The sequence below is a fragment of the Pleurodeles waltl genome, chromosome 7, assembly GCF_031143425.1.
Source record: "Pleurodeles waltl isolate 20211129_DDA chromosome 7, aPleWal1.hap1.20221129, whole genome shotgun sequence".
Taxonomy (NCBI): Eukaryota; Metazoa; Chordata; class Amphibia; order Caudata; family Salamandridae; genus Pleurodeles; species Pleurodeles waltl.
Genome location: NC_090446.1, coordinates 288,981,183 through 289,008,656, shown reverse-complemented (window position 1 = coordinate 289,008,656; position 27,474 = coordinate 288,981,183). Strand labels below are relative to the sequence as shown.

The 27,474-nt window shown below is 44.0% G+C and overlaps 1 protein-coding gene across 1 annotated transcript in view; it reads left to right on the top strand.

Moving 5' to 3' along the window:
- The window catches only part of LOC138246872 (protein-glutamine gamma-glutamyltransferase E-like), a 206,287-nt gene that overhangs the window by 61,221 nt on the left and 117,592 nt on the right, over positions 1 to 27,474 (top strand). The gene's annotated exons all lie outside the window — the stretch shown is intronic.

Sequence of the window (27,474 nt, the reverse complement as noted above, 5' to 3'; positions counted from 1 at the left end):
TAAGGACTGGGAGTCGCTCCACTTATACTTAACTGAAAATATCAATGACGTCACCAGAAGACTCGTCTTATCGTTTCGCTCTACCAAAAATCAAGAGTCCAAATCAGGGCGATAGCCAGGGCAGCAGTCCTTCATAGCCGTCGGGAAGCGGGGAACCTCGCAACAAAGACTTTCGGACCACGTCGACATGCAGGGGTCGATGAAGTGGCGGCCTTCCTCCAGAATTTTCACACGAAGCTCCCCACGGACCTCAGGCTTGGACCGGTACCGCTGGTATCGCCCCACGTTTGGGCGCCAACTGAGGTACTGGGTTTTTCAGAACCGGTACTGATCCGGTAACCCAGCGGTGCCAGGGTACACCCAAAGACCTCGGGTACTTTCCTGATTCAGACTACAGAAACTCAGAGTCTTCTAGGTGAAGTCAAAGATCGAATTTATTGGCTGCAACCAATTGACAAGTGTCCTAGAAGTACAACAGCACGATTTGTATGTTCTCAGGAGACTGTGTGTCAATGCAAAATCAGGTTTCCTTATATACAGTTTTTTAAGCTTCAGGCAAACATTCTTGACATTTTGGTTGGTCATTCACATGTTTTCACTACAAAGGAAAAACCAGTGTCATGATGAAACCTCATATTTCATGTCATCCAGCCCATAATAAATTACCCGGCAAGGCCTAGAATTTCACATCAGATAAGTGTGGACCCCCAATAAAAACGGGCACCTCCCCCTCGTAAAGTAAGAAGAAGAAAAGAGCAGGTGCAGGTGTGAGCAAGTTAGGCAGGGTGTGTGAGCGATAATAAGGGTTTTATGGCCTGGTGTGCCTTGATGCTATCTGATTCGGCCACTGGGAGAGGGACTGACCAAACAGGTTTGGCCTGAAGCAATGGTTCCAGCTTGCCCAGGTCAGAGAAAAGTCAATCAAGGTGTACGTGTCCTTGGAATCAAATCCGACTGTATTATAAGCCTATGTGAGGGCAACTTTTAAAATGGCTGTCGTGTATAAAATGGGAGCCACGAGTGCAGGACGAAAATGGCGATTTCGAGGTGAAAACGCTGCTGGAATTGAGCTAAAATGCTCATGCTTAGTGTACTAGTCATTATCGGTCTTTTGATACTAAAATCGTACTGCTGTGGCAAAGTAAATTACATGGGTCCAGAATTTTTAGAACCACATTACAGGCAGGCTTTTTTTCAGATACATCAGTACAACACTTTATTACACATGATCAAAATTAGAAAACTTGGAAGTTTACAGATTAAAACTGAAAAATACACAAAAACATGGAACCCCATAACCCTGAGTTCTTAAGCTAAGTCATTACTTGTTCTTTACGTTCGACAAAGGTTTTTGACCCAGCAATCTTTGACCTATAAATAAGTATATGCTCTTTTGTAATTGTAATTTATTTGAACTTTGTGCTGACAGCATTGTGTGTGTGGGACTTCTGAGTATTCAGAATTTGGTTTCTTCACTGCACGTGCACCTGTGTGCTTTGGGCTAATTCAGTTGTGTACTCATTGTCTAATCAGTCTGCAATCTGTTTATAGACGCAGACCGTGTGCCCCGTACTTGAGTCCTGATGCGGTGTAGTTTCTACTTGTGCTTGACGTTGCGTGTCATTTTCACATTTCACATTTATGGTAGTTTACTTAATTTTTTACATTTCCCACAACATTCCCCCTTCTAGTTGATCCTTCATCTACCTTATCTAGATCTTGGTCTGCCTCTGGTACCAGGTAATGAATGTTGCCATGGCAATCCACAAGTTGTGTAGGTGTCCGATTTAAAAACACTACTCCCACCTTAGTGCCTGTTCTCCTAACACATGCTAGTATTGCCTTCATTAGACAGTGTACTAGTAGAAAGATCACAGTCATTGGTAACAGAGCCCCCAACAGTCCTGACATCCAGGATGGCAGTAATGAAAACCAACCACTAAACCAACTATGTTGTGCACCTCCACTCATCTATCATTTTAATTTGCAAAGTATGCAGTGTCTGTATTGCTTCTGACAATGTTCCATTCTCTGCGTCATGTGCTGGAATAAACATGCAGCACACGGTTACTATTTTCTTCCAAACATCCCCTTGCATGGCCATCATAAGGTCCAGTACATCACAGTATTGTGTCCCAATCAATCAATCAAACAATCAGTGATTTCTAAAGTGCGGCTAGTCAACCGTAGGGTCTCAAGACGCAGTTTTTGGGAGTGCTGCTCAGTCAAAGAGGCAGTTCTTAAGGTCCTTCTTGAACTGCTTCAGGGATGCAGTCTACCCAAGTTTGAGAGGTAGTGTTTTCCATGTCCGGGCTGCAAGGAAGGACAAGGATCTTCCTCCTGCTGTGCTTTTTTGGATCTTGGAACAGCTGCAAGGGCGAGCTGGGAAGAACAGAGTTGTCTGTTGGGTACGTAGATTCTCTTATCGATAAATAGCACCATTATCCTTAGGGCATGCAGTTCTTCCTTTATGACATTAAAGCCATGGTTTGTGGTGTTAATGACCGTGAGGAGGTCCCACCTTATGATCTGGAGCCAACAAGATGTTGCAATGGCTTGTACAAATGGAATGATGCTCCCAAAGAAAAGGTCAGCGTCATTGAACAAGCAGTACTCTTGAAGGATTTCATTCCAAGTGCTTGTGCCATAGCATTCTGCAGTTCTCTTCCTTCAGCTGTGATATAGCAAGGTCGTTGGATGGCTTATGGGGTGCTTATGCAAAGGGGATATGTTTATTCCAGGTATTACCAAAACTGGAGCATGCAAAGTTACTATGGAACACATTTCTCCACAGTCATGTGGTAACTGGGCACACAGTGATTCTCCACACTGTCAGAGGAAATCCATAAGGCTGGAGGTGACCCCTTACATGTCAGCATGGAAGACTGCGCCTTGCAACAAATATTCTGACCTACGTCAACTGTCCCATTTCCCCTGAAACATAAGGAGACAGAAGTTAGTGTCATGACAGTCTGAGGACTTACAAAGCTTTGTACCCAGATATAGTGTGGAATATTTTTGTCCCACATGGGTGTATATTTCCTTATTGCATCCTGGCTAACATCAGTGCCATTCCATAAAGTCATAGGTGGTCATTACGGCTTTGGCGGTCTTTTCGTAAGACCGCTGAAGCTGGGAGTGCCAAAAGACCGCCAGTGCTTATTTCCACCCAATTTCAGGCAGAAATCTGACATTGTCGGCCTGGCAGACATCGTAATAGAGGCGGTTTCCAACGTCGGCACCTCCACGTCCACAGGACTCCGCCTGCCATATTACGATCCATAATACGGCACAGTGGTTTCCTGCACAGCGGGGGTGGAAAGCGCAGGGACCCATCCCCTTCCGGACGGCCATCTTGATGAAGCATGTAAGTTGATCGTCTGAAAGGGGGAGGTGGAAGAGGGGGGAAGTTGTGTGAATGTTAGCCGTGTCTGGGTGTGTGTATGAATGCAAGAGGGGTGTCTTTGTGACTAAGCGCATGTATGCCTGGGGGTTGTTGTGTGTGTGTGTGTGTGCGTGTGCGAGTGCATGTATGTTTGTGTGTATGCGGAGGGGAAGGGGTGACTGTGTGTGTGTGTGTGTGTAAGTGCATGTATGTCCATTGGGTGAGGGAGGTGTGGTATGTGTGTGTGTCAGTGGGTGTATGTTTGTGTGTATCTGGGGGAAGGGGATGTCTGTGTGTGTGTGTGTAAAGGCATGTATGCGGGGAGAAGGGGGTATCTTTGTGTGTGTGTAAGTGCATGTATGCCGGGGAGAAGGGGGTGTCTGTGTGTGTGTGTGTGAGTGTGTGTATGTTTGTGTGCATGCAGGGGGAAAGGGGTGCCTGTCTGAGTGCATGCATGCGAGTGAATGTGTATGTCTGAGTGCATTCATGAGAGTGAATGAGTGTATCTGAGTGAGTGTTTGGGTGTGAGTGTGTGGGGGTGTATGTAAGTAAATGCGTGGGTAAGTGGGGGTACATGTATGTAGGTCTGTGTTCGTGTGTGGGTGTGTCTGCCAGCAACAGGAATAGAGATTCCTGTCTCCGGGTGCATGACTACCAGCATTTTCATGTTGTTCTGCTGACAGTCAACAGAGTCGTAATACCGATGGTGGTATTGCAGCTACTGCCAGGCCGGAGGTGCTCACTTTTGGCCCAGTGGTCTGACCCCCCTGGTGTTACGGGTGCCGTTCCAGCGGTTTAGCTTCAGCTAAACCGCCGAAGCCATAAAATGGCGGTCTTCACCGCCGACCTGGCGGCAGACTGACCACCATCTCTGCCATGGCGATCAGGTGACGGCCAAACTCATAATAACCACCATAATCCTACAGGAAAAATCAATGTTTGGACGCCACTGATTATGAGCAAAGACTGACTCTTTTACTCTGAACTCTGGCCTACAGACCCAATCTGGGGGTAAGGGATTTGCAAAGTAGCTGTTATATTCGGTTGGTGGGTTTGTAACTCCTAGGAAACCTAGATCCAGGACCATCGGGGTCCAATCTATAGTGGTGGGCGTCCTGTCTTTTTCATGTGTGTTATTTCATGTCTACTATTTTGTCTATCTGTGAGGATGTATAATACTTCTGGTAAGGTGTTGTATCTTGTAGCATTGACTAGGAAGCATACTACTTTGACATGTGTCAACTGCATTTTGGTCTTTATCGTACACAAGTACAACTGTAATAAGCATTAAGTTATGTCTGGTGGTACTTCCTTCGCGGAATGTGTTCTATCTGAACCAGTAGAATGGGAACTAAGGAGCACACAACCCATGACTCAATCCTGTTCTCAACTGTAAAACACACAATGTTCATGGAGAAATCATTTGCATACAAATATTTTAGCAATATTAAATACTATTAATGTTGTAATTAACCATAGATCAAATTCCATAAACAAATAGATCTTCAAACAGTGTGTAATCTGTTTCTGGAAAATGAAGAATTTTTATATATTCACTAATAATATATCCATCAATATAGCAAAGCAACAAAAAGATTTATTTTGTGTTTTTATACAAATGCAGGGGTGACCCCTCTAATCCACAATCCCTTTACATCAAAGGGTCAGAAGAAGAACACCAACCCTCCTGACTCTCCAACCTCAAAAGGTTTGAGCCATACATGCAGTCTTTCAAACAATCAGAAATCAATCCTAAGGAACTCTAGCAGCTCATGCAAAGAATTGCGTCATGGAGAGTATAAGGTCGACGTTTTGGTCTACCAAGGCTCAAACCGTCCATGAGGCCATCCTCAGGACAGTGTGTCAAAGTGGATTAAATCACAATAATTGTTGCTCTACAGCACAATACAAATCCACGCTGTACATGCAAGCGAATTTCCGACTTATAAGACACAACCAAAAAACAGCCTACATAAACCTCTGTGTAAAACGTGCATTTTTCACAATGTCATACCATGCAACACCAAATTTATATGAATATACATGTACATAAATTTGGTGTGGCATTTGGTTGAAAGGGACTGTTTGATTGCGTGCCTGAGCCTTATGATTGATTCGAGCCCGTTTGGAGTTGACCTATCTGTGGTGAAGTAAGTAATATTTGTGTCTAATGGATTTACGTCCTTTAACTTTTGGCAGGTGTTTGAGGAGCATTGGTGGGTGATTTTATTTTATTTCATGTATGTGTATATGTATGTGTGTATGTATGTTTGCATGTATATAAATATAAATATATATATATATATATATATATATCATCAACAGTCTCTCCATCGTCGGGGCTCAACCCTGCAGGGCGGCTTCAGCGGCAGGGACGGAGCATCCTGCCAATAAATCTCCACAAACAAAGAATAATCGAAGCCCAAATCAAGTCTTCCCGGGCATTTTATTCAAGATACAGCATGCACTGATACACTCCTAACGCGTTTCGGCGAAATGCCTTGTTCACAGGAAATTGTTTGAAGTCATTGCGTTCAGGTGCTTTTAAGTTCAAATGTCACGTGGCCTACATACATTTCCTGCATGTTCCATAATGCACCGCACTGGTTCTTAATCATTCATATAAACACTGTAGTAACTTCTCATATTGAAAGTGACTCTGACAACTCCTTTTGTATTGCTGAAATAGCGTTTCATGTGTCAGACACTCTCTGATCATTTATAATACTACTTGCAGTGTCTATTAATAAAAGTTCGAAAGAAGGTGCAAAAACAGAATGTTCAAAATTAATCATTGGAATTGATGGCAGCAATGATTAATTTTGAACAGCGTCATGAGAGTGGGATCATCATTTGCACAAGGCCATTTGTATTTGCTGTTTTTGCACCTTCTTTCGAACTTTTATTAATAGACACTGCAAGTAGTATTATAAATGATCAGAGAGTGTCTGACACATGAAACGCTATTTCAGCAATACAAAAGGAGTTGTCAGAGTCACTTTCAATATGAGAAGTTACTACAGTGTTTATATGAATGATTAAGAACCAGTGCGGTGCATTATGGAACATGCAGGAAATGTATGTAGGCCACGTGTCATTTGAACTTAAAAGCACCTGAACGCAATGACTTCAAACAATTTCCTGTGAACAAGGCATTTCGCCGAAACGCGTTAGGAGTGTATCAGTGCATGCTGTATCTTGAATAAAATGCCCGGGAAGACTTGATTTGGGCTTCGATTATTCTTTGTTTGTGGAGATTTATTGGCAGGATGCTCCGTCCCTGCCGCTGAAGCCGCCCTGCAGGGTTGAGCCCCGACGATGGAGAGACTGTTGATGATTTATTGAGATGGGGGGACGACCCGCTTGTCTAATGAACACGGTATTTGACCGGTTATTTAATGTTACGACGACAAGAAAGGGATGAAGGAGATATCTTTCTCCTTCTGCTTATCGAGTTTCCAAGGCATTCTGGAATTGATGGCAGCAATGATTAATTTTGAACAGCGTCATGAGAGTGGGATCATCATTTGCACAAGGCCATTTGTATTTGCTGTTTTTGCACCTTCTTTCGAACTTTTATTAATAGACACTGCAAGTAGTATTATAAATGATCAGAGAGTGTCTGACACATGAAACGCTATTTCAGCAATACAAAAGGAGTTGTCAGAGTCACTTTCAATATGAGAAGTTACTACAGTGTTTATATGAATGATTAAGAACCAGTGCGGTGCATTATGGAACATGCAGGAAATGTATGTAGGCCACGTGACATTTGAACTTAAAAGCACCTGAACGCAATGACTTCAAACAATTTCCTGTGAACAAGGCATGTCGCCGAAACGCGTTAGGAGTGTATCAGTGCATGCTGTATCTTGAATAAAATGCCCGGGAAGACTTGATTTGGGCTTCGATTATTCTTTGTTTGTGGAGATTTATTGGCAGGATGCTCCGTCCCTGCCGCTGAAGCCGCCCTGCAGGGTTGAGCCCCGACGATGGAGAGACTGTTGATGATTTATTGAGATGGGGGGACGACCCGCTTGTCTAATGAACACGGTATTTGACCGGTTATTTAATGTTACGACGACAAGAAAGGGATGAAGGAGATATCTTTCTCCTTCTGCTTATCGAGTTTCCAAGGCATTCTGGAATTGATGGCAGCAATGATTAATTTTGAACAGCGTCATGAGAGTGGGATCATCATTTGCACAAGGCCATTTGTATTTGCTGTTTTTGCACCTTCTTTCGAACTTTTATTAATAGACACTGCAAGTAGTATTATAAATGATCAGAGAGTGTCTGACACATGAAACGCTATTTCAGCAATACAAAAGGAGTTGTCAGAGTCACTTTCAATATGAGAAGTTACTACAGTGTTTATATGAATGATTAAGAACCAGTGCGGTGCATTATGGAACATGCAGGAAATGTATGTAGGCCACGTGACATTTGAACTTCAAAGCACCTGAACGCAATGACTTCAAACAATTTCCTGTGAACAAGGCATTTCGCCGAAACGCGTTAGGAGTGTATCAGTGCATGCTGTATCTTGAATAAAATGCCCGGGAAGACTTGATTTGGGCTTCGATTATTCTTTGTTTGTGGAGATTTATTGGCAGGATGCTCCGTCCCTGCCGCTGAAGCCGCCCTGCAGGGTTGAGCCCCGACGATGGAGAGACTGTTGATGATTTATTGAGATGGGGGACGACCCGCTTGTCTAATGAACACGGTATTTGACCGGTTATTTAATGTTACGACGACAAGAAAGGGATGAAGGAGATATCTTTCTCCTTCTGCTTATCGAGTTTCCAAGGCATTCTGGAATTGATGGCAGCAATGATTAATTTTGAACAGCGTCATGAGAGTGGGATCATCATTTGCACAAGGCCATTTGTATTTGCTGTTTTTGCACCTTCTTTCGAACTTTTATTAATAGACACTGCAAGTAGTATTATAAATGATCAGAGAGTGTCTGACACATGAAACGCTATTTCAGCAATACAAAAGGAGTTGTCAGAGTCACTTTCAATATGAGAAGTTACTACAGTGTTTATATGAATGATTAAGAACCAGTGCGGTGCATTATGGAACATGCAGGAAATGTATGTAGGCCACGTGACATTTGAACTTCAAAGCACCTGAACGCAATGACTTCAAACAATTTCCTGTGAACAAGGCATTTCGCCGAAACGCGTTAGGAGTGTATCAGTGCATGCTGTATCTTGAATAAAATGCCCGGGAAGACTTGATTTGGGCTTCGATTATTCTTTGTTTGTGGAGATTTATTGGCAGGATGCTCCGTCCCTGCCGCTGAAGCCGCCCTGCAGGGTTGAGCCCCGACGATGGAGAGACTGTTGATGATTTATTGAGATGGGGGACGACCCGCTTGTCTAATGAACACGGTATTTGACCGGTTATTTAATGTTACGACGACAAGAAAGGGATGAAGGAGATATCTTTCTCCTTCTGCTTATCGAGTTTCCAAGGCATTCTGGAATTGATGGCAGCAATGATTAATTTTGAACAGCGTCATGAGAGTGGGATCATCATTTGCACAAGGCCATTTGTATTTGCTGTTTTTGCACCTTCTTTCGAACTTTTATTAATAGACACTGCAAGTAGTATTATAAATGATCAGAGAGTGTCTGACACATGAAACGCTATTTCAGCAATACAAAAGGAGTTGTCAGAGTCACTTTCAATATGAGAAGTTACTACAGTGTTTATATGAATGATTAAGAACCAGTGCGGTGCATTATGGAACATGCAGGAAATGTATGTAGGCCACGTGACATTTGAACTTAAAAGCACCTGAACGCAATGACTTCAAACAATTTCCTGTGAACAAGGCATTTCGCCGAAACGCGTTAGGAGTGTATCAGTGCATGCTGTATCTTGAATAAAATGCCCGGGAAGACTTGATTTGGGCTTCGATTATTCTTTGTTTGTGGAGATTTATTGGCAGGATGCTCCGTCCCTACCGCTGAAGCCGCCCTGCAGGGTTGAGCCCCGACGATGGAGAGACTGTTGATGATTTATTGAGATGGGGGGACGACCCGCTTGTCTAATGAACACGGTATTTGACCGGTTATTTAATGTTACGACGACAAGAAAGGGATGAAGGAGATATCTTTCTCCTTCTGCTTATCGAGTTTCCAAGGCATTCTGGAATTGATGGCAGCAATGATTAATTTTGAACAGCGTCATGAGAGTGGGATCATCATTTGCACAAGGCCATTTGTATTTGCTGTTTTGCACCTTCTTTCGAACTTTTATTAATAGACACTGCAAGTAGTATTATAAATGATCAGAGAGTGTCTGACACATGAAACGCTATTTCAGCAATACAAAAGGAGTTGTCAGAGTCACTTTCAATATGAGAAGTTACTACAGTGTTTATATGAATGATTAAGAACCAGTGCGGTGCATTATGTGAACATGCAGGAAATGTATGTAGGCCACGTGACATTTGAACTTAAAAGCACCTGAACGCAATGACTTCAAACAATTTCCTGTGAACAAGGCATTTCGCCGAAACGCGTTAGAAGTGTATCAGTGCATGCTGTATCTTGAATAAAATGCCCGGGAAGACTTGATTTGGGCTTCGATTATTCTTTGTTTGTGGAGATTTATTGGCAGGATGCTCCGTCCCTGCCGCTGAAGCCGCCCTGCAGGGTTGAGCCCCGACGATGGAGAGACTGTTGATGATTTATTGAGATGGGGGGACGACCCGCTTGTCTAATGAACACGGTATTTGACCGGTTATTTAATGTTACAACGACAAGAAAGGGATGAAGGAGATATCTTTCTCCTTCTGCTTATCGAGTTTCCAAGGCATTCTGGAATTGATGGCAGCAATGATTAATTTTGAACAGCGTCATGAGAGTGGGATCATCATTTGCACAAGGCCATTTTTATTTGCTGTTTTTGCACCTTCTTTCGAACTTTTATTAATAGACACTGCAAGTAGTATTATAAATGATCAGAGAGTGTCTGACACATGAAACGCTATTTCAGCAATACAAAAGGAGTTGTCAGAGTCACTTTCAATATGAGAAGTTACTACAATGTTTATATGAATGATTAAGAACCAGTGCGGTGCATTATGGAACATGCAGGAAATGTATGTAGGCCACGTGACATTTGAACTTAAAAGCACCTGAACGCAATGACTTCAAACAATTTCCTGTGAACAAGGCATTTCGCCGAAACGCATTAGGAGTGTATCAGTGCATGCTGTATCTTGAATAAAATGCCAGGGAAGACTTGATTTGGGCTTCGATTATTCTTTGTTTGTGGAGATTTATTGGCAGGATGCTCCGTCCCTGCCGCTGAAGCCGCCCTGCAGGGTTGAGCCCCGACGATGGAGAGACTGTTGATAATTTATTGAGATGGGGGGACGACCCGCTTGTCTAATGAACACGGTATTTGACCGGTTATTTAATGTTACGACGACAAGAAAGGGATGAAGGAGATATCTTTCTCCTTCTGCTTATCGAGTTTCCCAGGCATTCTGGAATTGATGGCAGCAATGATTAATTTTGAACAGCGTCATGAGAGTGGGATCATCATTTGCACAAGGCCATTTGTATTTGCTGTTTTTGCACCTTCTTTCGAACTTTTATTAATAGACACTGCAAGTAGTATTATAAATGATCAGAGAGTGTCTGACACATGAAACGCTATTTCAGCAATACAAAAGGAGTTGTCAGAGTCACTTTCAATATGAGAAGTTACTACAGTGTTTATATGAATGATTAAGAACCAGTGCGGTGCATTATGGAACATGCAGGAAATGTATGTAGGCCACGTGACATTTGAACTTAAAAGCACCTGAACGCAATGACTTCAAACAATTTCCTGTGAACAAGGCATTTCGCCGAAATGCGTTAGGAGTGTATCAGTGCATGCTGTATCTTGAATAAAATGCCCGGGAAGACTTGATTTGGGCTTCGATTATTCTTTGTTTGTGGAGATTTATTGGCAGGATGCTCCGTCCCTGCCGCTGAAGCCGCCCTGCAGGGTTGAGCCCCGACGATGGAGAGACTGTTGATGATTTATTGAGATGGGGGGACGACCCGCTTGTCTAATGAACACGGTATTTGACCGGTTATTTAATGTTACGACGACAAGAAAGGGATGAAGGAGATATCTTTCTCCTTCTGCTTATCGAGTTTCCAAGGCATTCTGGATTTGATGGCAGCAATGATTAATTTTGAACAGCGTCATGAGAGTGGGATCATCATTTGCACAAGGCCATTTGTATTTGCTGTTTTTGCACCTTCTTTTGAACTTTTATTAATAGACACTGCAAGTAGTATTATAAATGATCAGAGAGTGTCTGACTCATGAAACGCTATTTCAGCAATACAAAAGGAGTTGTCAGAGTCACTTTCAATATGAGAAGTTACTACAGTGTTTATATGAATGATTAAGATCCAGTGCGGTGCATTATGGAACATGCAGGAAATGTATGTAGGCCACGTGACATTTGAACTTAAAAGCACCTGAACGCAATGACTTCAAACAATTTCCTGTGAACAAGGCATTTCGCCGAAACGCGTTAGGAGTGTATCAGTGCATGCTGTATCTTGAATAAAATGCCCGGGAAGACTTGATTTGGGCTTCGATTATTCTTTGTTTGTGGAGATTTATTGGCAGGATGCTCCGTCCCTGCCGCTGAAGCCGCCCTGCAGGGTTGAGCCCCGACGATGGAGAGACTGTTGATGATTTATTGAGATGGGGGGACGACCCGCTTGTCTAATGAACACGGTATTTGACCAGTTATTTAATGTTACGACGACAAGAAAGGGATGAAGGAGATATCTTTCTCCTTCTGCTTATCGAGTTTCCAAGGCATTCTGGAATTGATGGCAGCAATGATTAATTTTGAACAGCGTCATGAGAGTGGGATCATCATTTGCACAAGGCCATTTGTATTTGCTGTTTTTGCACCTTCTTTCGAACTTTTATTAATAGACACTGCAAGTAGTATTATAAATGATCAGAGAGTGTCTGACACATGAAACGCTATTTCAGCAATACAAAAGGAGTTGTCAGAGTCACTTTCAATATGAGAAGTTACTACAGTGTTTATATGAATGATTAAGAACCAGTGCGGTGCATTATGGAACATGCAGGAAATGTATGTAGGCCACGTGACATTTGAACTTAAAAGCACCTGAACGCAATGACTTCAAACAATTTCCTGTGAACAAGGCATTTCGCCGAAACGCGTTAGGAGTGTATCAGTGCATGCTGTATCTTGAATAAAATGCCCGGGAAGACTTGATTTGGGCTTCGATTATTCTTTGTTTGTGGAGATATATATATATATATATATATATAGCACCAAAAAAATGCCGGAATCCCGAGGCTCGCTATCGGGGCGGTCCGAGTATGTTTCCAGCATACCACATATATAAACCAGGCCTCGGACAACAATGTGTGATCAATGATTTATATATCTATTTCTACAAAGCGAATACCACTACAGAATGCGTTTCAGCCGTAGCCTTGTTCACGTGTGAAATGGCTTGTTCAATCTACCTTCATATATAAACACAGTCATAAAAACAAATAAAGGACTACCATCTCAACACACCGCATAACCCATTTGTGATCTCTGTCACGCTGGAGCGCCATTTTGGAGTGTGGGAGTTTTTAAGGCATTTCAATCTTAACCACTGCTTGGTATTTCTAACAGAATAAATATCACATTTTATCAATATCAGATTACCCTCACATATAACCCAAAATATCAAGGTTATAAAACATTATATCCAATTTATACCATTATTCAAATCATTCATATGTTAAATGCAAGTGCAGATCTACATATATGCGAGTAATACCATTGCCGTGAAGAATGTAATTTATCATCAGTTAATAATATTTATCTATCCACTCCCCAACATAATATGCATATAGTACCCTAAAGTGACCCAACCCTTACTTACATCCAATCAAAACAAACCATACCCACAAAGTTCAAATCACCCTCAATATTAAAAAAGTTATCTGTTATAAATGCATACTAGAGGTTACAAAATGAATTTCCTTTACCTTTGAGCAATCTTCAACCCAAATGTACATTTAATTCTTCACTGGAGTTTAACCCAACCGGATTCAAAGTATTACGTTTGATAATTTATTTGGATTCCAAAATCTGCAGTTGTTTCTCTCTATTGCCACCACGTATATTTTGTTTAACCTGATCTAGGACCACAAAACTGAGGGGCATATTTATACTCCGTCTGCGCCGATTGTGCGTCAAAAATTTTGACGCACATTCAGCGCAAACGTTGCCCCGTATTTAAACTTCTACGCCCGAGGCCGCGGATGAAAAAAGTCTGCTGTGTGCGTCATTTTTTTGATGCAGCAACCCGCCTTGCGTTAATCATATGCAAGGTAGGCATTCCCGTCCCAAAAATGGCTTAAACAACCGTGCGTCGTATTTATGCTTTCGGGCAAAAATGACGCACGGCCAGGAGGCGGAGCCAGAAAATGACGCACAGCCCAATTTGTGTCAAAAATTAACGCCTGGGTCAGGGCAAACACACCTGTATTTAATCAGAACACACAGAACAAACAGCAGAGCAGCAGAGCAGCAACAGGGAGACATGGAGGTGATTCTAATCCGCTGTGCACGCAGAGCCCAGCAGCAACAACAGCAGCTACAACAACACCAGCAGGGACCCCAATGGCAGCACAGAAGGCAGGAGAGGATATTCCGCCCCAGAACCACCTTACAGGGCCTCAGGGCACACAACATCATCCAGAGGTACCGGTTGAACTGGCAGGCCATTCAGCAGCTGCTGTGCAACATTGAACAGCAGTTGGCACCCACTTTGGTGACACCCCGCACCATCCCAACAGAAACCAAGCTGCTTGCCGCACTTCGTATGCTGGCAAGTGGCTCTTTCCAAACAACTGGTGCCCTGGTTGGCGGAATATCACAACCAGCATTCTCCGCCTTTTTGCCCAAAGTACTGGATGCCATCATTCGACTGACACCCCGCCACATCTGCTTCCCTAACACACTGCAGAAGCAGCAGGAAACAAAACAGGGGTTCTACCTCATCAGTGGCTTCCCACACGTTCTTGGTGCAATCGACTGCACGCATGTCTGCCTTGTGCCACCTGCTGCAACTGAACACCTCTACCGCAACAGGAAGCACACACATTCCATCAACGTGCAGGCCATAGTCGATCACCAGGGATTGATCACCAACATCGTGGCTAAATATCCTGGGAGTGTCCATGACTCATACATCTTCATTCACTGCACCATCAATGAACACTTCCAGGATGGACTGTATGGCAATGGACTACTTGTTGTTAAGTACAAAAACCTACTTATATACACACTGCACAGCAACCCTCTAGGACAGACAACACATACACCACAACAGCAACATGTGAACAGGAACATACTGAGGTCGTGACATCGCTAACCATGTTTCTTAGGTCACCATTGAATCTGTCACACATCAGAAATTAGTGTACAGTCTAATATTAAGACGTCAAAGATCACAACGTGTGGAGTGGGTTGCCCAAATGTCACCTTGCAAAATGTAAGTGTCCCAATGACCTTTACATTAATCCATTGCATAAGTCTAAAGGTATGGGATGTCCAGGGTACATTGATATGAACGTGTTAACAACACTGTCAATTTTAACTGTGCATGGAACTATCATCTCATCCCCAGTGAAGACACACTGACACCTGTATCACAAGTCACAATGCTAGGGAGGGCACACTGTACTGCAAATCCCAAAACATACTGCTGACAAACGGTTAGCCGACAAACACTCATTCAGCCAAGGAAACAACACAATGCAGATGGTACATCCTACAAGCCTAGGATGCTACATTATTACACAAAAGAGTCACAGACAACACAAGACAACTACTGCCTTGAAAGGTCATTTCAATAGTGCCATCTACATCAACATGATCCCAATCATTTTCTCTTGCAGCTGATCAGGGGTATGGCATCCAGCCATGGATTATGACACCATTTGGCAACCCAAGTACTGCTGCAGAGCGGGCCTACAATGACGCACATAGGAAGACACGCAGCATTGTCGAGAGGACATTTGGCATCCTCAAGTCAAGGTTCCGGTGCCTCGACATCACTGGTGGTAGCCTCCTATATTCCCCGGAGATGGTCTGTAGAATCATCCTAACATGTGCAATATTGCACAACATTTGCATCAAAAGGAACATTCCCCTCCTGGAACCAGAGCCACACATGCCTGAAGAGGAGGATGCTGGCCTGCAACATGAGGGGAAACTACAGAACACGGCCGCTGGTATGCGCAGGTGGCAACAGATAGTCAACAATTTCTTTTGAATATGATCGCCTTAACTTTAGTTAACGAATTTAAATAAACACCTATTATAATCACCATATAATGGTCTGGCTATTCATTTTTGCACACCTTCATCTCTGCTTATCAGAATAAGAGTGTTGCCTCATGGAGCATTGCTGATATACTGAGTAGGACACTGAACATCCCAGAGTTAATGTGATGCCTAACATACAATGGTCACATACACACACTTTTAATTACATATATCAAGTACATTTCTCCTTTAAAGGCCAATAGCGGAGGACCACAACTATTTCACACATACATGTTGAAATCAAGGTCCAAAACCAGCATATGGCACAACTAAGACACCATCACTCTGGCATCAGTAACAGGAATGCCTGACCAGACCCTTGACAGCAGTTAGTCCTACTGCATCCAATATTTGCAAGGACTATCTGTGACCAGAGTCCCATAGAAGCAGAACATAGAAAGCACAAGTGCCACATATATGAGCAGCATTGCACACATGACATTCCATGTACATGTCAGCCGATTTGATAACTCCTGACACACCCATGCACCTGGTCACAACCCACCTGTCTGAAGAGGTCCCTGGAATACTAAGATGTGTACCCTGATATTCCCTCCTCTACACACACAGACCAACATTAGCAAACCAGTGTGCTACACCCTTTCCTATGGTATGCCATTGTCATAGAACATCTGACTGCATGGACGTCAGGTTAATTTATACACTGTCTTCTAGTTTCAAAGTACCTGTTAGCACATGTAGATTGTTCCCATGTGAAAATGTCTGTTGGCCCTTACAATGCAAGTTTCACCTACAGGACTGGTGAGAAACAGATGCAGCCCACACCTGTGATCACCTCCATGCACACCACCCATTTCAAAAAGCACTGCCCCTGCTGATGCCTGGAACAGCATAGGAGTTGCCATTATGTCAAATACACCGTTAAGCATTGATACTACTTAAGCCGTGTAATACAGCCACTGGGTTCATTTGTCACCTTCAAAAACACAGGACATACAGAGTTTGACATGTCAGCTCTCTAGTTTGTTCCTCCAAACAATCTTAGTCAGACCACTGATTATGTAACTTGTGAAATTGCTGGATCCTGAAACACCTTGCATTCTGTCAACCTGACTGGCAACTGTCTGTGCGTCACACTAAAGTATCACTGTGTCTACATATGTACCACACTTGCGTTAGCAAACCTCTCATTGATCAGGGGGTATTGGGCATGGGCTTCTTCAATGCATACACAAATACATTGTATAGCATCATCTGCCTTTTAACTGTACCATTTGAGTTACATCCTCTTAGAAAAGCAAAATTCATGTCCCATCCTTTGTCCGGGTTGCATTTATGCATGAATGACAAAGTGTGACAGTGTCCCAGGGCCGTAGGCAGGGATTGGGTACGGGGCTTTCAGCACAACCAGCAACCTCTGATAATGTCCATGAATAATACACAAATGTCAGGACCATGACAGTTCACACACAGAATCACAGTGCTCACAACATAGTGATGGGCCGTGTGTGGTTAATAGCTGCGAGAATAATCAGCACAGAGGCTAAGATGTTCCCAGATGCAGTGGGAATTGCAGAGGCTAACCTGTGTACAAATGTTGTAATGACACCTGCCTGGAACATGACACCTGAGACATTATCTCACTCAACACACCAAGGTTGCCCTGTTGACTGTCTCTTTACCCGTCTTTAGTGACAGGGTGGGGCCATCCACATGTTGGTTCACATGTCCACATCCACTTTACTCACATTGATCAACCAAGGATACTCAGTAGATACAGGAATAGCTGCCAATGACTCATGATGAGTCCTGGACCGAACTGTGACAAATTACACCCCAAACAATATACAGGATCATCATTGGACCACACACATGAACAAGACACCTATGTGCAATTGATCACTTGAAATATGTGGACACGTGCTGCCTCGTATGCTGGTCCACCACAGCCACTTGATAGTTGGGCTCCCTTCTATGGCCTCAACTGTGGTGTCATCATACATTTGAGATCCACCCTTGTCTGTCTGGGCAAACAACATGGTACCCACTTCCTCAATGCATGTGTATGACTCACTGTGGGATTCACCAACTAGTGTCTAGGAAGCTCTTACCAATACTCTAGGACATAGGATGTAGAAAATGTGGACCATTGACATGAACAAGCGTCTGCCATCCATCTGGTGCATGCTATGTCACATGTGGGGTCTAGGTGACCCTAAATCTTGGAAGTCCACTTTACGGGTGTTGTTACATGTGTGACTAACACATGCCCTCTCTCATTTCCACACTGACTTGCATCTAAGGATTGGACACATGGACGTCACATTCATACAAGCATATGTACAGAAATGCTTCATGTGATACACACACACTTGGTCAACAAATACATTAGTTGCCAAAGCACACACTTTGAGCCCAAGGCATTTAGGTATTGTACATATGTGCGTCACATTGCTATCCTCTCCTTATGCCAAACATGCACAATTTCTGCAACACATATATGTAGGCCACACTTCTGACCAACTATTGCGTCAGGCCAACCGTAAAAATACTGTGAAGAGAGTAGCGGATCCTGGTCCGCTGCAGTATGATGTCACACATGTGAACATACACCATCAACACCATAGTGTCTTCAATCAGCCTATCTCTGATGTGTCCCAAATGTAACATAACCAAAAAACAAGAAAAATTACCCAAAACCAGTTAATGCACTGTAATTTTGACATTTCTAGCACTATGCGTCATTTTTTGTCTACCAAAACTGTATTTGCGTCATTTTTTTTGACGCACAGGAGTGACATTTAGCCCACATCCAGATATTTATACAGGCCATGTACTATTATGTGGATGCGGGCTAATTTTCACTTCTGTGCGTCACAAAAAATGAGGCAAATACAGTTTTGGTAAACAAAATGACGTATAACCCGAAAAAGGCAGGACTTTTCATACAGGAAGTGATGTAATAGGATATCCTGTTTACAGATCATGTACAGTGGGTGTACTTTCACTTTCACTTTGCAGTCTATGATCCTTCTAGACTGTGTGGCTGTGTAGAGAGTGATGTCCTGAGATTTTGTGCTTTTTTGTCCTGTGTGCTAGCTGTAAAGTCCATTTGTGTAATAAATATTGTTGCTGTATACTGTACTACTGTGTTTTGTCTACATTTGTCCATTTATCTTGTGTTTTTGTTATTTGTGGGAGTCTGTTGTGGGTAGTGTTAGTTTGGGGATAGTTGGGCTCTTTAAGTGGTTAAGTTTACTTTTCATCTGTATTTGTACCCCTACTTTCCCCCTTTTCCCCTTTCTATTTCTTTTACCCCTATTCCCTTTCACTTCACAAGTATGTCTGGTAGGCCACGTCTTTGCAGGATGGGGGAAGAGGAGTTTGGGGGGTTCATCTGGCTTGTGTGCCATTTCTTGCCGCTCATGATCCAGGCAGGGGACAGGGTGATACAGGGGTATCCAACAGAGGCGCGCAGAATCCGGTGGGGAAAGGTGCTGCATCACCTGCAGCGTGTGTATGCCAGCCAGAGGAGTGACCACCAGCTGAAGCACCGGTGGGCTGACCTCATCACCAGGGAGAAGGATCTCTTGGACCACCTGAGAATCATGATTGGTTGCACTGTTGGTGAGTACGAATCATGTTAATGTGCACAATTAAATGCTCTGTAGTGACATAAGGGGATTAGTACAATGTCTGCCAGCTAACTTGCTGACTGTGTGTAATGCTGGGGAAACATAAAGGGATAATTGATGCACTATGGCAAGGATCACAATTGCTAGCTGTCAGGTAGCACGTACTCAGAAAACTTACAGGTTACTTTTCCATGAAGGAAATTGGTGCGGCCTTTTTGTCAGAAAAGAAAACAAAATAGGAGCCAATCATGTCTATATAGGGTACTATTGACAGAGAAGTACAGATGTACCAACATTTAGGCCAAACTTGTTGACGCAATTGCTAGACTGACTTTAGAATCACTACATGATGCAGGAAATGAGTGCTGCCTTCATGTCAATTGATAATAGCAAAGTGGCTTAGACATATGTCTCATATGAGTCTGGTGAGTATGGAAGGAAAGCGTTGATGGAAGTACTATGAATGTGTGGGATTATTGTGTTCCTTGATCTTTTTGGATACATGTCAGATCTGGATTTGAAAACATTGTGAAAAGGTGTAAGGTGCCCTCAGCTAACATCTTAGAATGTTTGTTGGAGTTAGTTGTGCCACATTCCAAATATGGATGGCAGTCCAAGTGTATGCACATGGCTTCACATCTCCATGGTTGGTGCAAATCACCATAGGTGGGACACATCAATTGAATAAACTGCAACAACAGGATGGCTTACAAAAGTCCCTGCCCCTCCCTCTGTACATTGTACCTATGTGTCATTAATGTGTCATGGCCACAAGGCATGTTTGACTGGTAATGCAGCCCTCAAGTAACCAGGCTATGGATGTCTCCCTTGGATGCACATGATGAGACAATTACACTCCATAATTTTTTCCTGGTCACCAATTACGGGGCATGTTTGCAACCACATGATAGTTAGGGCCAATGTATGTGTGCAGATATGTGTGCAACTGTCACAGGAGACCCATGCTATGTACAAGTTGGCCGTGATATATCAGATGCAGTACCATCATGTCTGAATGGCTGCCATTTCCTTATTCAGCCTACACATTGTATATGTTTATGAAATTGTTGCGCTGTACACAGATTTTGAGCACATTTCTTCCTTCCATACCTTACAGGTGGACCCGCACCCTACACTGTGCAAGAGGTGGCGACATTTGAGGACCCCGACCACTCCAGTAAGTGTTGATATGTCTGTTATGTGCTGTGTTTGCTGGTTATGGACTCGTGTGAGTTGGACGCATAGCAAGGGGTGGTGCGTTGGGCAAGCTTTTCTCTTGTTCCATGAGTGGGAATTCAGTTTCACACATGTTTTGAGTTGGCCAATGCGTATCCAATGGTATCATGTAGGGATTGTAGGCCATTCCTGTAAGCCCAACTGTGAATACAGGGGTTAGTCATGTGGATGACACTTGTATCACCAAGAGTCGCACTGGAAGTCAGCTCCGATGTAGTCAGCCTGTAATACCCACTTCCTCCAAGATTGGTAGAGCAAATTGCTTTCCAATAGACATCTGCTTCCCTATTTACCTACGTCATCATGAAACAGTAGGTAGAATCTCCTAGCAGCATGTACTTGCACATGTAATGCTACAAGTATGTGGAGCTTGAGTGCAATGGCCTAGATGTGCATGCAATTAATGATCATGGGTGTTCTAGCAACTATGTGTGTGATGTAAGTCAGGCCTCACTGGAGGTATATGTTGTGTACCAAGTTCTGCATTTCCTGACATGTGTGGCCCTATGAGTGCTCTAGGGTTTGCTGACTCATAATTGTTGATAGACCGTACCTGTGGTGTGTCTGTAGAGACAAACATGTGTGGAGTTTTCTATACACTCCTCGGTGTACATGTTGTTGGCAAATTATAGTTGTTTATCCACCCCCCCAACCCTCAAACACGGGCATGGGTTTGTGAATGGGGTACCTAGTACTGATGCTACCAGTATGTTACACATACATGTGAATAAGTGATGGTTTGGTTGCAAACTAGTATACACACTCAGGTTTGGCACTTGGTACTATACTGGCAAGTCAGGTTACAACTTGAAGACCATGTGGCTTTAGTTTTGCTTTCCATACACTGACATTTGTAGCCCAGGTCTTGGCGGAGGATATGCAGCATGATTCTTAGCTGATAACTGGCAGAACTCAGATTGCAAGTCAAAGCCAGTTGTTACCCATCTTGTAGGTTATGGGTGTGCTATGTGTGATGTGACCTTTGTAGTCTGGCCTGCAATGTACTTCATCAGGGACATTCAATGATCTGTATTGTGATATGAGCTGTTACAAGTACAGTAGATGTATTGTCTGATTAACTTCTTGTGCCATTTCACACAATGCAGTTACTAATGTAGAATATCTGCATTTGTCTTCACAGCTGCCAACATGACTCCAGACCAGGTCCGTGAATTTCAGCGCCAGGCCATGCGATACCAGCACATCCTGCTGGTGGAGTCGGGGTTCCGGAGGATGGCCCGGCGATATCTCCATGAACGGGCCTCCGGGGCATGGAGAGCCTTCCCACGGGGTGGGCCTACTTTGCCCACCACAGCCACCACCAGCACAACCTCCAATCCGAGCCAGGTGGCCCCATCCACAGCTGGCACTGTTGGTTCGACATCTGCTGGACTTCCAGGCCCCAGCATTGCCACCGGTGCAGGACAGCCCACTAGGCCTGGCACCACACCCACACAGACCTCCTCCACCGGTACCTAGACTGCCACAGCTCCATCTGTTGACCCTGCAGCCTTCAACCAAATGGAACGTAAGATGGACAAAGTGCTGCGCTTGTTGAGCCACCTGAGCCGGAATGTGCGCCACATTAACCGGCGTGTTAAGTCTATTAAGAGGACCCTCCGGAGGGCCAACCTCTAGACATTTATAGTTAGACATGATTCCCTCCCCTCCCTCCTCTTTCCTTGTTCCTAATGTTAGTTGGCTTAGGGGGCTTAGTGTTAGGTTAGTATAGGCTGTTAGTTTAGTTAGTGTTAGTGGGTGGGGGGTCCCCAGTCTTGATATATTTACTTCTTAAGTGTGTGTAGGCTATGTTGGGGTTCTTGTGTGTTTTAAAAAAAAAAATACAAAAAACAAAAACAAAAATACAAAAAAAAACCAAAAATATATATTTGTATAGGGTAGCATAGTATATGTTTAGGTTAGTATGTGTTGTCCTCCATGTGTCCCGTCTCATAAGGGGGTGGGGGTTAGATGTTTAGAATGTTTCGTTACATGTGATAAGTACGTGTAGCTTAGGTTAGTTAGGGACAGTTGTGGGTAATGAGTAATCAGGGTAGATTAGGGTAGGTAAGATTTTTCCCTCAGTTTCCTCATCTGTGATTAGTATTTAATAAATATTTGGTTAACCCTTAATAGTATGTGTTGAATGGTACTTGATCGTGGGTTTGGATTCAGTGTACATCAATTTTGTACTATAACATCTGTGTCCAATGCTACAAACAAATCCCAACTGAGCTGTACGATTGGTAGCTAGCCCAGAGCTACCTTGCAGAGTGTCGATCCTTTGTTGCAACCTCCAATCACAGTTAATATGGATGACAATGTGTCTCTGTTGATAAGTGTGTTTTCAAAGTCACAAACAGTGCTTCCAGACTTGGTATTGGGGAAACAGTTTTAGGTCTGACTGCAGTGTGATGATCATGGTCACCCTTATAAGATGAGTTCTCATTGGCAATCTTGTATACTTGTCTTCATGACCCTCATACATCATTTGTGACACAGTTCAGCATGATTACCTATTTGTATGTTAACTCAGACACCTTCATTTATGCATTTTTTGTAGTGTTTACTTAGATTAGTGTGCCATGTTATTTGTGTTATTTTTGCATGTTAACAACATTTTGCTGCCACTATTTGATGACTTAGTTATCCCCTGAGGAAGCATTCTTCTGTCCAACACAGCATGATGGTGTATGGTTTCTCACTTCATCAGATTTGTCCCTCAGGATGGGCAGAGTATGATACAATCATGGGCACTGTGCAGATTTCTCTGACTACATATTATCAGGACAGTTGTATTGACAAGCTACATAATTTGACAGTAGGCACATTTCAGTTATCTACTGCACAGTTGATATGTCACATTACCCAGAGACATATTTGTTGTGTAAGTGCTATTTATTGAAAAGTGCTGTAGTGCTATCTGTACATTGTCCATGATTGTGAGTCCATTAGAGTGACATCTTACATTGTGATCCTAAACAAGGGGTTACGGAAATGCTTTTGACATGCTGGGGTTGATGTTTCAGACAGTGCAGAGGGACAGGATTTGCCAATGAGTAGGAGAGAGACAATCACTGGGCTGGGTGACAAGATAAACAGTGGTTTGCAGAACAGTGCTTGAGTAAAGTTGTTGCAAGACTGGCAAGTTACAAAGCGCAGGACCTTGGTTAATGTGGGCCATATGGTAGGGACTAGTGCTTCCGGGTCATTTTCCTTGTGAATGTGATCTGTTCCATGTCTTCTTCTTCTGATGTGTGTGTTGCCTCCTCTGTCCTTGTTGTTGTTGGTTGTGAAGGGGCAACACACACCTCAGTGTTAAAAGACGTGGAGTCAGACATCCCAGTCGCTGCTCCTTGTGAGGGTCTTAAGGGCAGTACTGCAGCAATGAGGGTCTGCTGGTTCTTGAGAATAGCAGCCACATCACGATGGTAGGCAGCTAGGTCGGCCCTGAGGGGGTCATGATTGCATTCGTGCATGCAGTGGAAGGTTTGGGGTGCGAGGTGTTGTGGCAACTCCCTTACTGCAGTGGTGAATTCCTTGACAGTTTCTTGTAGTCCTTGCAGGATGGATGTTAGGGCTTGCATAGCTTCTGCCTGATCTGCAGATGACATCATGCACGAATGCACCCCCTCAAGGCTGGCTGCCATAGTTTGCATCCCCACCCGCACCTCCTTGGCCAGCTCCCGCTGTACTCCAACTACAGTTCTCTCAAAGCTGGTGCCAGTGTCGTCTGAGTCCTCAGCTGTTTTGGAGCTGGCAGGTCTTACAATTGGGGTGGTGGGTTGATCCTCTGTGATGGCTGCTTGTTCTGTGCTCCTCCTTGTGACGGAAGGTAGGGTCTGGAGGGTTTCAAGGACCTTTTGGATAGTCTCCTGGGGAATGTTTATCGGCTCCTCATCTATGTCATCAGGGTAATCTGGGACAGTCATATCCGCAAGAGATCCATCTTCCTCTGCAATGAAACAGGGTACAATTAGTGTGTCTGTGTTGTGGCAATTTTGATGTGACATGCCAACCTTGTGATGAATTCACTTTGTGATCTTGTTTTGTGTTCATTGCTCCAGTCCTTCAGATGGGCATTCTTCCAGGCCTATGGCCCACCTGCATGTCACATGTATATTATTGAGTTATTAGACTTGTCGGCATCATCGCCTCTAGGTGTTGGTTTAGGCCAAATACAGAATTGCCACCTTCTTGTCCTACTCAAGCCTCCGTCTACATCCATTCTCATGGTGAGACCTTTCACTGGCTGTGGGTGTTCTGATGGCCCTGGCAGCACACTTAACAATCTGGACCTGCCCCAATCTCTGATCTTTCACATCCACTTAAATGTATTTGACAAGTGGCATATCCTATGCATAGCAATATTATGACACGATATGGATGTTGGCATTGGTAATGTGTACTGCTGATGTTGGGGAATGTGTGTTACATTGGATTGCCCTGATAATCGTATCAGTTTCCTATTTCCTCCTCTGACTGTGCAGGTGTATTTCAGTGACCAGTGACATGTGTCCCCCCCTCAATGCTGTTGTCTGAGCAGTATGACATTTGGGATGTTGCATTGTTACCCAGGCACAGGATGGACCCAGACATATGCAGCATGGGTGTGTCCTTAGTGCTGTGTAGCTCCTATTGTTGATTACATTGGCTGATGTTTGCGACAACTATGGGCATTGACATTTGAGAGTACTGGGGCCTTTGTCTGGTTTCTGGGGATTGTTGTAGTTGTCATCCTCACCCCCTACTTTAGGTGTGTGTGATCCATGGGGAGGTTACTGCCATTGGCTACTTGAGCTGCACACAGAGCAGAGGTGGTAGTGGCAACTGTTGTCGCAGTTACATTCCGGTTGTCGGTATGGCTAGAGGTTGTTAAGAGGGCCCTAGTTAATGTAGGTGGTATGGTGGCTGACGTGTGCCGGGTGTCAGTTTGACGTTGTGGCCTTCCCTCCTGGCGTGGCTTTCCCTTTGCTCCATCGTTGGCATGACAGCATGCCCTAATGGGACTGTTGTTGGTGTTGTGTAATGGTGTGCCCCAGGTCTTCTCAGAACGGGCCATGCCCCCATGCCGTGCCCCTTTACCCATGCCACTCCATGTATTAGATGACTTCCATGCATTTTGTGGTCGGTATCCCCCCCTGCTCACAGTTGACATTATTGCATTATAAATCCCCATGCAACTTACCCTGCATGTGTGTTGTCTCCTGGTAGTCTGCGCTGTCCTGTCCTTGAATCCCTGTGACGATCTCCTCAGGGATGATGGCTGCGACCATCTCCTTCATGTGGTCAAGGGCCTCCTGGTGTGCTGGACTCCACACTCCAGTCTGCAGTGCTGCCTTCCTGTTCCTGGCCATCTTTTCCTTGATCCTGCGCTTACAGTCATGCCAGTGTTTCTTGCACTCGATGACAGTTCTGCGTACTTCAGCCACACAGTTAATCTTGTCGACAATTTGTTGCCATATTGCCTCCCTCCTACTGATTGGCAACTTTGAGGTGACAAACAGTTGGTGCTAGTGTTCCGTCACCTCTTTAACCAGAATTTCCTGCCCCTCTGCACTAAAGCACCACTTTCATTTCTTCTTAAAAGTGTCCTGGTTCTTGTGTGGGTCCTCCTGGCTGGTTTGTGGTCTGCTGTCATCTTCCTGGGGTCTGTAGTGGCATCTGGGATCCATTTTGGCTCTCCTCTGGTGTAATGGTGGTGTTCGCGGGTTTTTTTGACGCTATTGTGTCAAAAAATGGCGTATATCCGGTTTGCGGGGTCGTAAATCGACCCACAGTCATTTCCGCCGCGTTAACATCGTTTTGCTTTACGACTTGATGCCGCGGTGTGCGTAAAAAATAATGACTCCCACCTGTGGGTTGCGCCGCCGTGCGTCAAAGTATAAATATGACGCCCGCACCGCGCACCAAAATGGAGCTAGCCGGCGGTAATATTTTTGTGTTTTGCGTCAAAAAGTATAAATATGGGCCTGAGCATCTTCTCATCCCCTTTGTGTGACGTATGAAAATGTCTTGCCACAGGGTAATTGCGATCATGATTGCGAATGGCTCTTATGTGCTGTAATACTCTTTTTTTGGCCTTATGTATGGTGCTACCAACATACCATTTCCTGCACGGGCATTGTAGGCCATATACGCAAAAATCTGTATTACAGCTAAAATGTCCCTTGATTTGATAAATCCACTTACCACTGTCACACTCCACTTTCTCACAATTACTGCTGAATTTACACGCTTTACATCTTATACAGCAGTAAAAACCGGACAGATTGCCAGAAAACCCTCTTTCTATCTGATTACTTGTAACTATATTTCTGCTCAAATAATCTCTTATAGGCCTACCCCTACGAAAAGTCACTAATGGTTTCTCTAGAATATATTTATTTAAAACAGACTCTGGGGGTGATTCTGACCTCGGCGGTAAAAGGCCCTTACCGCCGGTCAGAAGTCCGCCATTCTACCGCCGCGGCCGCGGTAAACCGCCACGGTCATTCTGACCACCAACTGACAAACCGCCAAAAACCCGACATCCACGGAAGCCCCCCTCATCAGCGGGCGGTGATAAACTGGAGATAACCAAACCTCCACCGCCACGCCAACACAAACACGCCCATGCCATTCTGACCCACGAATCCACGCGGCGGTCATTCAACCGTGGTATTCCATTGGTGGTACACACCGCCGTGGTCAAAGTACACATACCCTTACAAAACACAGCCACATTGGACAATTCAAAATACACACACCTGATACACATACACACACCACTCCCACACACCCAATACAATATAAAACACACACCCACATCACCCACAAACACCTACTACCAAAATTATCTGAGAGAA